Genomic DNA, 13188 nt, shown 5'->3' with positions numbered 1-13188 from the left:
GCAAGATATAATAAATATCTTTTTATTTATTCTACTTATTTATTTATTTTTTGAGAAAGAGTATTGCTCTTGTTGCCCAGGCTGGAGTGCAGTGGCGTAATCTCAGCTGACTGCAACCTCCGCCTCCCAGGTTCAAGCCATTCTCCTGCCTCAGCCTCCCGAGTAGCTGGGATTACAGGCATGTGCCACCACACCCAGCTAATTTTGTATTTTTAGTAGAGACGTGGTTTCCCCATGTTGGTCAGGTTGATCTCGAACTTCCGACCTCAGGTGATCTGCCGGCCTCGGCCTCCCAAAGTGCTGGGATTCCAGGCATGAACCACTGTGCCCAGTAGATATCTTTAACTTTTTAAGCTGCAAAGATTTGCAGTCATTTATTTTACAGTAATAGATAAATAATTTAAAATCTTTGGGCTACCTCCTCTTTTACCTTTAGTAAATATCTGAGATATATACAATATATAAAACCTTTGTGTTAGTGGTATTGTGAGGGCAACTGAGTTAGATCCAGTGTGGGGTGATGTGGGCTGGTGAGAGAGAATAATAAAGCCTGTAATAGAGAATGTCAGTAGTTAATAGTGGAAAAGAAGGCTGTGGCACATATTGACAGGAAAGTCATGAACCCCTTGAAAAAATACAGGCTACAGAGAACTCCCCCTACTATACAGAAGGGAGATTTCAGCATCTATTTTTTTGAAACATTTTCTCCACTTTTATTTTATTTTATTTTATTTTATTTTATTTTATTTTATTATTCTCAAGATTTACTAAATAGTCTGGTATACAGTTGATGTTCAATTGTTATTTTTTAATTTTTATTTTGATTTTAAAGGAATATAAATCATTCTAATACAAAGATACATGCATGCGTATGTTCATTGCAGCACTATTCACAATAGCAAAGACATGGAATCAACCCAAATGCCCATCAATGATAGAGTGGATAAAGAAAATGTGGCACATATACACCATGGATTACTATGCAGACTTCAGCATTTTTTAAAAGATTTTTAAGAGTACTGAATTTATTCTTTTTTATAAAAGAGAGTATATTAATTATCTTTGCTATGGAAAAAACAACTCCAAAGCTCAATAACTTAAAACAAAAATAATTTATTATGTCTCATAAGTCTGTGATTGACTAGAATGTTCTACTTGTTCTGCTTCAGCTCACTCATGCAGATATAGACAACTCAGCAGGGGTGAGTTGGTCTCACTCAAATGTCCAGGGCCTCATCTAGGATGGGTGGAATGGCAGGGGTGGCTGGGACTATATCTTCATGTTGTCTTTCATATGGGACTTCTTCACAGCATGGTTGTTTCAGGGTTTCAAGAGGGTGAGCATGGAAGTCTCAATATATTGCTTCTGTTGAGTTCTATTGGTCAGTATCAGGCCACAAGCCCAGCCAAGAAACAAGAGGTGGGAGATAGACTCCACTTCTTGATGGGATGACGTGCAAAGAATTTCTGGCCAATTTTAGTCTGGTACAGTGATAATGATCACTTCTTAAAAATTCAAGCAATACAGAGGAGCAAAAGAGGAAAGCTATAAATCACCCCAAATTTCATCATCCAAAAATAAGTAATGTTAACATTTGATGAATGTCATTCTTTAAGATATATCTGTATGCATATGTGTAAGAAGATGGATGGATGGAATGATGGATGGACAAATGACTAGGTAGCCAGAAAGTAATAACCTTTAAGAGGGGAGAGTCATTTATTTTCTTACCTACATGTTACAGTTTTAACCAAGATGGATTGACTACTTGCTAAGAAAGATGCGGAAATGAGCTCTCTTATAATTTTTCTTACCCTTCCTCCCCATCTGTAGATTTATTTTAACCTAGTCAGAGTTTGCCAATGTACTCTTTTGTTTTGTAGTCATAATCCTTCTGGTTGTTTAAACATAATTCTTTATTTAAATGATTACAGTGATCATAGGTGCCTCTTTTATTGTGGCTCCTGCATTTGGTGGATTTTTGAGTCATGTGCTGTATCCCTTAAGTACTTCTGAGCTTTAGAACATGCAAGTACTTCTATGTTGCCCTTATCCTTGAATCATCATTTGGCTGGGTGTAATATTTTTTCTTTCCCACAGAACATTAGAGACATCATCCCATTGTCTTCTAGCATTCAATGCTGCTAGCAATAAAGTAGGATGATGTTTTGTTTTTTTTTCCTCATTTGTAGACCCTCCACACTGGGGCAGGGTGGAGACTGGGGGGATGTCCAAATTCACAGGGAATTCTAGAATTTTTATGATTTCACCTGGAAATGTTTTTATATAACTTGGTCTATATGAGTTTTTTTAGGGATTCAATAGAATTAAATTTAATTTTTTCTTTATTTCAGTAAACATGTATTGCATTATATCCCTGACTATTTTTAATGTTTTATTTGACAGGTTCTATTATCATTATCTCAATTATTATCATGTCAGATCTTCATTATCTTTCATATCTATCATTTTCTTCTAGTTACCTTAATCACTTTGCCTTGTTCTTTTACATTGATGTTGATGATTTAAAGTGTTTTAATATTGTATTAATCTTCTTTTTACTTTTTCTCTTGTTGGGTTTCTAATGGTATGATTTGGTTTCTTAATCTGTCTACTTAGCTTTGCATTTTCTTCATTTTTTATTGTGTATCATATTGTCACTGAACTCTCTTTTATTAAACTCATAGTCTTATTAAATCCTTTACTGACATAAAGCACTATGGGATGTTTATTCACATTATTTGTGTTATATTTTCTCAAGAATGCTACATATATGTTTTTCTCTTTTGCATGATATAGCCTTTCTTTCTTTCTCTTTCTTTTTCTTTCTTTCTTTCTCTTTCTTTCCTTTCTTTCTTTCTCTTTCTTTCTTTTTCTTTCTTTTCTTTCTTTCTTTCTTTCTTTTCTTTCTTTCTTTCTTTCTCTTTCTTCTTTTTCTTTTTTTTTTGTGATGTCGTATATGTACATACTTACCATGCTCTTTCTCTCTTTCTTTCCATTTGTACTTTGTCACTTTTCCCATCTTCTCTGATGCCAGTTTCTTTCATTTCTCTGAGCCATAGTATGAGGACTAGGTTTTGCATTCCATCCACTTTGCTGAGGCCTAAAGGCTCAGGAATCTGGGAGTACTAGATTTTGGTAGGGATTGATTATAGCCCTTCTGTGGGACCTAAGCCCTTTTTTTTTCTGGGATCCCATTAATTCTTCTATACTAGGGTCTCCTTCACCTTGTTAGAGATGTAATCCATTCCAGTGTCCTTTTGAACAATTCTGCAAAAACAGCACAATCTCTGACAAATAAAATCTGGTGGCCTTGCCCAACCCATTAATGTCCTAAAGTCATGTCAAAATAGTGAAAATAGAATAATATAAACCCCCACTTTGGGAAGGAAAATATGAAATTAGAAATAGAAGTTCTCTCTTCAAGAGTGATAATAGCCTGATACTTTTTTCATACTTGTAGAATCAAGAATCTACAATGAAGAATTCTCTTTAAGAATCAAATCGGCTTTGAGAGAGAATTCTGTAGCAAATTACTTACATAAAATGTCTTTGCTTATAAAGGTACTGTGCTATAAATTGCCTTTTCTGTGCTGATAAGAAAGCTGAAGACTCTGGAATGTTTAATATCCAGGTTGCGAAACAAAATAACTCACATGGCGACTGGTCAGGTTGAGGCAAATCTCTACAGTAACATGAAAATTAACCGTGTATGTTTTTTGATCACAAGTAACAAAGATTTTCCATTGATTTTCTTGATATTTAATGTATAACTATAACAACTTTTTGTTGTCAAGTTATTTTTCTAGAGTTCTCATTACTCATGTGATACATAATCCCTTAGCCTCAATGTTTGAATAGACTTCAAGATTTTGAGAAATCTTTTATATAATTACACAAAGTCATAAAGTATGGCTGGTGAAAAAGGTAATGATGGTTCACAAAATATACATATTATTAATTATTTCAGATGTAAATACATTTGCAATGAATTCATTATGCTTTGTTTACCTCTCTGTTTTGTCATAGCTTTCCAGGTCTTGTTTTCAAACACTAAAAATATCTCAGAATATTTTCTTGTGTTGAAACGTTAATTTACTCAGCTGATTCTCTCGGAGTAGTGGTTTATAACAAGCTTGTTAAAGGTGTTTTTGACAGTTTCTAAACCTAACCCCAACATGAATCCAAGATGGATCAAAACAGACAGAATGTTTGAAGAGAGAAAAAATGTCACATCAAAGATAGCTTTGATTCTTCTATAATTAAATAGTGCTATGGATTGAATTAAACACACACTATCCTAGGCTGAAGTTGAGCTGATTTCTTGTGCTTCAAAATCAGCCAGAACCCACTATCTGAGAAAAAGAAATGAATACATGATGTTGGTAAAGAAATAGTTAATTCTTTGTCAGCAAATGGGCTTGCCTATGCTTGAGATAAATTGAGCCACATGAAGTTTGTACTTCTGTCGTAAAATGTGTGTGTGTGTGAGTGTGTGTATATGTGTATGTATTCTAGTAGAAGTGAATTTTTAATCAGAATAAACTGTCTGAATAGGTAGTCAGTGTGTGAATTCCCCGCCCCCACCTTTTATTATGCTAATGAAGATTTGGTGTCAGTCACTCTTGGCTTGTGTTCCTGCTAGGCGGTTATGAGTAGTGCGACCTTGGACAGGTTATTTACCCTCTTTCGAGCCTTGGTGTCCTCACTGTAAATGTGTGGTAGTGAGAAATAAAAGAGTTAATATGTATAATAAAAATGCCAGGCAGTTTGTAATATGTGTGATTGCTATACTACTGCTGAGTTTCTACCATATTTTGAAGGCATAGGTAACGGCTAGAAGTTGGCAAGTCTCAGGGGTCTACACATATAAATAAGGCATGGACCCTGTCTCAGTGAGCTTACCATCTGAAAGGTGAGAGAGCAATGGTGACTAGCAGCTAGGAGAACACATGACAGTCACCTGTGAAAATGGCAAACTTGTTTACCCAAGTCAATGGCTTCTACCCATGGCCAAAGGATCTGCTTGAAATAATAACTATTCTTTCTTCCATGAATAATTTACATAATGATAAAAGACTACTAGATGTGACAAAATGGTAAGAGAAGAAGGTGAACACAAAGAGCACATATTGAGGACATAGCAGAGTGGTGGTAAAAGCAATGGTAATTGACATTAACTGGATGAACACTGACTTCCTTCTTTGCAGAGTATATTTGTGAGACTTTGGGCAAATGACATTCTCTCTGGACTTCGGCTTTCTAAAATAATGGTAATGGGGGTTAGAACGGAGGTGGGATGGTTAATGGGTACAAAAAATAGAAAGAAGAGTAAGACCTAGTATTTGGTAGCACAACAGGGTGACTATATTCATAATAATTCAATTGTACATTTTAAAACAACTAAAATCATATAATTGGATTGTTTGTAACACAAAGGATTAATGCTTAAGGGGATAGATATCCCACTTTCCATGATGTGATTATTATGCATTGCATGCCTGTATCAAAATATCTCATGTGACCCACAAATATATACATCTATTATGTACCCACAAAAATTAAAAATTTAGAAAAATAATAAAAATTAAAAAATAAAGTAATGATAACAAAAAGCTTTTACTGAGTGCTTCCTATGTGCCAAGCATCAGGAGAACCCTCAAGCTGCCTTATTAGATAGGTACTATTATTTTCCCTATTTTACATCTGAGAAAATGGAGGCTCAAGCAGGTTAAGTAACTTGCCTAAAATCACACAGCCAGCAAATATTTCTGCTGTTGCTTTCATGGAGGCAGCATGACTCCCAAATCTGTGTTCCTAATCCAAAAAACATACACTTGAAGATTTCTTTCCCTTTAAATTTCATGTTCTGACTGCAGTGAAAATGCAATTGGCTCAATGATTTTTGATAACAGGAATAGTTTTGGAAATTTTGTTGACCTAAACAAAAATGAGTCTAAACAGTGGAATGTTTAAACCAGAGTCTCTTCTGGTTTCTGTCCCCTCTGAACTTGGAACCACACTGCTGTCAGGATGGGATCTCAGCATGGGTAACTTTGCCTTCAGCTACTTTAAACAATGATTTCTGCTAATTATGTGCATCTGGATTCTCCTAGGCACTAAATTCCTCCCATAGGAAAAATTTACTTTCTTCTTAAGGTTGTTGAATTACTCACTAGTTCCCTGGCATAAAAATTTACTGAATGATACCCGCATGACTTTCACAGTCATGTCTTGTTGTTATTTAGACCACCATTAATAGAATGTTTCTTCCTAGAGGGTATTTTAAACATATCCTTATAAAAGTCCCATTGAGTAGATATTATTAATATTGTCTCTATTTTCAACTGAGCCCCAGGGAGGCTGATTAACAAAGATGACTGAGGTCACAGCTGCTTCCTAAGGAAATTTACATTTCTGGAAAATAGTTAAGAGTTGCCTCTAGACTTTCAGTCATGCCAACTGCTTTATCTAACCTCCTTCTACTATGACCCCTCCCCACTGTTGTCTGTATTAGAGGACATAGGAAGTACAGGTATATCTGTGACGTCCTATTTGATAGCTTTTCCAGAAATGTGAAGGAAGTAGACAGGTGATGTAAACTCTCACATAGACCTGCATGCACAAACAAGAACAAAAGGGCCATTAAGTGAGGGAGTGGGGAAATAGAGTTAAGAATTTAAGGCCAGGCACAGTGGCTCACGCCTGTAATCCCAGCACTTTGGGAGGCCAAGGTGGCGGATCACAGGGTCAGGAGAGTGAGACCATCCTGGCTAACACAGTAAAACCCTGTCTCTACTAAAAATACAAAAAATTAGCCAGGCGTGGTGGCGGGTGCCTGTAGTCCCAGCTACTTGGGAGGCTAAGACAGGAGAATGGCATGAATCCGGGAGGTGGAGCTTGTAGTAAGCCAAGATCGCACCACTGCACTCCAGCCTGGGCGACGGAGACAGACTCCGTCTCAAAAAAAAAAAAAAAAAAAGAAACATAGTTCAAACTATTTGACTCCTTATAGACTAAATAGGCAGTTGATTAAAATAATATTCATTTCAACCAATTGATCTGGACTTTTTGTAGACTGTTGAAGTCTCATGAAAACATAAAACGAGTTTGTTGCACTTTTAAAAGTCTCTGTCAGACTTCCTTCAGGCTCTAGGCTCATGATAATGATTGGAATAAAACTGGTTTTGACCACAATGAGATATCATCTCACACCAGTTAGAATGGCCATCATTAAAAAGTCAGGAAACAACAGGTGCTGGAGAGGATGTGGAGAAATAGGAACACTTTTACACTGTTGGTGGGACTGTAAAGTAGTTCAACCATTGTGGAAGACAGTGTGGTGATTCCTCAGGGATCTAGAACTAGAAATACCATTTGACCCAGCCATCCCGTTACTGGGTATATACCCAAAGGAATATAAATCATGCTGCTGTAAAGACATATGCACACGTATGTTTATTGCGGCACTACTCACAATAGCAAAGACTTGGAACCAACCCAAATGTCCATCAATGATGGACTGGATTAAGAAAATGTGGCACATATACACCATGGAATACTATGCAGCCATAAAAAATGATGAGCTCATGTCCTTTGCAGGGACATGGATGAAGCTGGAAGCCATCATTCTCAGCAAACTATCGCAGGGACAAAAAACCAAACACCGCATGTTCTCACTCATAGGTGGGAATTGAACAATGAGAACACTTGGACACAGGAAGGGGAACATCACACACCAGGGCCTGTCATGGGGTGAGGGGCAGGGGTAGGGATAGCATTAGGAGATATACCTAATGTAAATGACGAGTTAATGGATGCAGCGCACCAACATGGCACATGGATACATATGTAACAAACCTGCACATTGTGCATACCCTAGAACTCAAAGTATAATAATGAAAACAAACAAACAAAAAAACAACCAAAAAATTGGTTTTGAATGGAGCTCCTGCTAAACAAATGAATGGTGGGAGCTGGAAAGTTACTGAAGGACAGCCAGCTTTTTCTGCAAAACCACACAGCAATACACAAAGCCATAATGGTAAAAATTGCATACATCTGAGAAGAAGGTATAAACTAACATGTTATGGGGAAATGAAGAGGGCTTGGGAGAGAGAGGAGGGTCGGAGATTAAAAGAACTCCAGGGATGGAGGCAGAACCCAAAAGAAACCAAAGAAAAAATAAAAGTAAATGCTAAACAGCTCCCCTTACAAATGACTTTCATATGCATGGTAAGAAGTGAACTAAAAGGAAACAAAACCAAGAGATATAATAGACACATTATGTAACAAGGATTACTAAGGAGGGGCTAAAACCAGAAACAGACTTGGAATAATTTGGATATGGAAAGTTTATGCAAGAGATAGACACAACAGGCTAGGGGGAATTATGCCAACATGGGTCAAGGCGGATATTGTGTCTGAAGGGAGAAAGAATGTCACATAATAAATAAGTTGGCAGTGGGACAAAATATGTTTGGATGGAAATAAAAGATAAAAGGAAACTAAGACTAATAGGAAATTATTATAGACCATCTGGGTCAGATAAAAAGGCAGCTCAGAATGTTTATGCAGATAAGGATGCCCAAGAAAAATACAGTATGATCTGGGATAGTAACATTAATATCATATTACAGCAAAGTGATATATTGGTTACATTTCTGGAGAAGACAATGAAATCGATTACAGTCCAGTTTTGCAAATCTTTTGGAGGTCAGAAACCTAGAAAATGGCTAACAGAGAAGGATCCAGAACACTTCAGGGCAGGCTGTCACCAGACAGACATCCATCCCTTCTTTTGTAACATTCAGTGGTGTCAGAGAAGACTTGATTATCTCACTCGTCCTGTCACACCACCACCCTGGTGACCTGCTGCAATTTGATGGTCTCTATTGACCCTGCCCTCATCATCTCAAAGACTTCCTCCTGCTTCAGACTCTCTCGTTCCTACTCCCTTCTTCAAGTCCAGCTCTTCAATTCATGCAGCACGGTGCCCTCATAAAAACGTAATTGGCCTATCCCAGCAGCTTTGGCCATTTGCCTAGTCACAGGGCTTTGGTCTGGAGGTTGCAGCCAGACAGCCTGGGAAAATGGGAACCAAAAAGAGACAGTAGCTGAGATTTTGACCCACTTACTCCTGGACCCTTGAACTGCAGTAACAATGACAACAGCATCAAGCAAACTGTATTGTTTTTGTGTGCAGTGACAACCTTACTGACTGCCAGACAAGGTGGCCAGAATTTTGAAAACTTTAACAGCAGGGCTGTTACAGGCATACCTTGGAGATGCTTCCAGTTCAGTTTCAGAACACTGCAGGAAAGCGAATATTGTAATAAAGTGAGTCACAAGAATTTCTGGTTTCCCAGTGCATATAAAAGTTATGTGTACATAATACTGTAGTATATTAACTGTGAAATAGCATTATGTCTAAAAAACAATATCCCTTGATTTTAAAATACTTTACTGCTAAAAAATGCTAATGACCATCTGAGGCTTCAGTGAGTTGTAATCTTTTTCTGGTGGAGGGTCTTGCCTTGACGTTGATGGCTGCTGAATGATCAGGGTGGTGGCGGCTGAAGGATGGGATAACTGTGACAATTTATTAAAATAATACAGCAGTTCAGTTTACCGGATCAAATGACTTTCCCTTTCATGAAAGATTTCTCTGTAGCATGTGATGCTGTTTGATAGCATTTTACCCTCAGTGCAACTTCTTCTGGAATTGGAGTCAGTCCTCTTAAACCCTAATGCTGCTTTATCAACTAAGTTTATGTAATATTCTAAATCCCTTGTTGTCATTGCACCAATGTTTATAGCATCTTCACCAGGAGTAGATTCCATCTCAAGAAACCACTTGCTTTGCTCATCCATAGGGAGTAACTCCTCATCTGTTCAAGCTTTTTTTTTCTTAGATGGAGTCTCAGTCTGTCACCCAGGCTGGAGAGCAGTGGCACGATCTCGGCTCACTGTAACATTGCCTCCCGGGTTCAAGCGATTCTCTTGCCTCAGCCTCCTGAGTAGCTGGGATTACAGGCATCTGCCACCATGCCCGGCTAGTTTTTGTGTTTTTGTATTTTTAGTAGAGGCAGGGTTTCACCATGTTGGCCAGGCTGGATCTCGCACTCCTGACCTCAGGTGATCCACCTGCCTCAGCTTCCCAAAGTGCTGGGATTACAGGTGTGAGCAAGTTTTAAGATGAGATTGCAACAGTTTAGCCCCATCTTCAAGCTCCACATTTCTTTTGCTATGTTCACCACATCTACAATTACTTCCTCCACTGAACTCTTGAGCCTCTCAAAGTCATCCGTGAGGGCAGGAATCAGCTTCTTTCAAACTCCTGTTAATGTTCACATTTTGACCTCCTCCCATGAATCCTAAATGTTCTTAATGGCATCAAGAATGGTCAGTTTCCATGAAATACTATGCAGCCATAAAAAGGAACAAGGTCATGGTCTTCACAGGGGCATGGATGGAGCTGGAGGTCATTATCCTTAGCAAACTAACATAGGAACAGAAAACCAAACACTGGACTGGCTGCTGTGGCTCACGCCTGTAATCCCAGCACTTTGGGAGGTAGAGGTGGGTGGATCATGAGGTCAGGAGATCGAGACCATCCTGGCTAACACGGTGAAACCCCGTCTCTACTAAAAATACAAAAAATTAGCCGGGCATGGTGGCGGGCGCCTGTAGTCCCAGCTACTCGGGAGGCTGAGGCAGGAGAATGGCGTGAACCTCGGAGGTGGAGCTTGCAGTGAGCCGAGATCATGCCACGGTGCTCCAGTCTGGGCAACAGAGCGAGACTCCGTCTCAAAAAAAAAAAAAAAAGAAAGAAAGAGAGAAAGAAAGAAAGGAAGAAGAAAGAAAGAAGAAAGAAAGAAAGAAAGAAAGAAAGAAAGAAAGAAAGAAAGAAAGAAAAAGAAAGAAAGAAAGAAAACCAAACACTGCATGTTCTCACTTATAAATGGGAGCTGAATTATGAGAACTCACTGGGGGTACAACACATACTGGGGCCCTTTGGGGTTGGGGAGGGAGAGCATCAGGAAGAATAGCTAATGGATGCTGGGCTTAATACCTAGGTGATGGAATGATCTGTGCAGCAAACCAATGTGGCAAATGTTTACCTATGTAACAAATCTGCACATCCTGCTCATTACCCTTGAACTTAAAATAAAAGCTGAAGATTAAAAAAAAAAGGAGTAAGGAGCCCCCATGGCTGGCTAGATCCATTCCAAACCTGTCAGGGGTAGCTTCTCAGAGATGGGCACGTGCATTAGAGAGAAAAAGTATTCTTAAAATGACCCCATATGGTAATTAGCTATTCAAGGGTCATGCATATAGACTACATATCATGCACGTACTGAAAATTACGGGATAGAGGCAATATATAAGTGCACAAGGGCCAAAGTAGGGCCGGGCGCGGTGGCTCACGCTTGTAATCCCAGCACTTTGCGAGGCCGAGGCGGGCGGATCACGAGGTCAGGAGATCGAGACCACGGTGAAACCCTGTCTCTACTAAAAAAAATTAGCCGGGCGTGGTGGCGGGCGCCTGTAGTCCCAGCTACTCGGAGAGGCTGAGGCAGGAGAATGGCGTGAACCCGGGAGGCGGAGCTTGCAGTGAGCCGAGATTGCGCCACTGCACTCCAGCCTGGGTGACAGAGCAAGACTCCGTCTCAAAAAAAAAAAAAAATTTTAATTAGCTAGGTTTGGTAGTGTGTGCCTGTGGTCCCAGCTACTTGGGAGGCTGAAATAAAAGGATTGCTTGAACCCAGGGGTTCAAGGCTGCCGTGAGACATGATCATGCCACTGCACACCAGCCTGAGTGACAGAGAGAAACCCAAACTTGAAAAAAAAAGTTTACAGAATAAAAGGAAATATTTGTTAATCATAGATTTAATGAGGGTTAATATCCGGAATATGTAAAGAGCTCCTACAATTACAAAAACATCAAATAAGCTGATTTTAAAATGAGCAAAAGTCTGAATAGACATGTCTCCAAAGGTGATATACACATAGCCAATATACACATGAAAAGATGCTCGTCATCACCAATCATCAGAGATCCATTCTGCTTTCAAGTTATATTGAAAACTGTGCTAAAGGTGACCGCTGCCATGTGGTTTCAAGCAGTACTGGCGAAATAATTAGGAGAAACTTTCCCTGTAGGTAGTTTTTTGGTCCCAAACCAATATGTCTAGAAAACATTCCTAAAATTTTAAATCCATTTTGCTGAGACTATTTTCCTTCTTCTAATTTTTATTCTTTTATTAATAATCTCAATTTTTCAAACCAGATTGGACCTTTGAGCGATACTAGATCAGACATTTAAAATTTTTTCAGTCTATGCATCCCATCTCGGTTAGTGGTCAACACTGAATTAGTTGGCAATATTTAATTGCTCACCTGTGCCTCTCACCTGAATTAGTTGCCAGCATTAGGAAAGCACAGGATTTTTGCCCCACACAAAAATTTCAAAATCTGCATTTCTGGCTATTCTTGAAAAATTAGGCCTGTCAAGGCAAAAACTGATCAGAAGTTATTTGGTGACAAATTCTTTCAGACAATTCATGCACTCCTCAGTTGGCAATGCTTCCTATTCTGATCATTCTGCTTTTTTTTTTTTTTGAGACGGAGTCTCGCTCTGTCACCAGGCTGTAGTGCAGTGGCACGATCTCAGCTCACTGCAACCTCTGCCTCCCAGGTTCAGGTGATTCTCTTGCCTCAGCCTCCCGAGGAGCTGGGACTATAGGCACACACCACCACGCCCAGCTAATTTTTGTATTTTTAGTAGAGACAGAATTTTACCATGTTGGCCAGGATTGTCTCAATCTCTTGACCTTGTGATCTGCCAGCCTCGGCCTCCCAAAGTGCTAGGATTACAGGCGTGAGCCACTGCACCCGGCCCATTCTGCTTATTTACGAGACCAGAAAAGCATCTGGAAAGACAAGAGCACATTCCTGGGAGGCCATTTAGAGCATCACTTTGTGGATAGTCCTTAAATGGAAGCTTGCTTATAATTCCAGCCATGGTGGATTTAACACCAGAGTTGTGGGACAGATTATTTTTCTATGTCAGGTTTGAATGGACAAGCAATATACCACCAATTCAGTGAGAATGAAACCATGAAGATCAAGACTAGCTATAATTTTGGAACAAAAGAATTATATCAGTTGGTCTCAGATTTGTT

The sequence above is a fragment of the Nomascus leucogenys genome, chromosome 5 (assembly GCF_006542625.1).
Source record: "Nomascus leucogenys isolate Asia chromosome 5, Asia_NLE_v1, whole genome shotgun sequence".
In the NCBI taxonomy this organism is placed as follows: domain Eukaryota; kingdom Metazoa; phylum Chordata; class Mammalia; order Primates; family Hylobatidae; genus Nomascus; species Nomascus leucogenys.
This window is presented reverse-complemented; position numbering follows the sequence as displayed.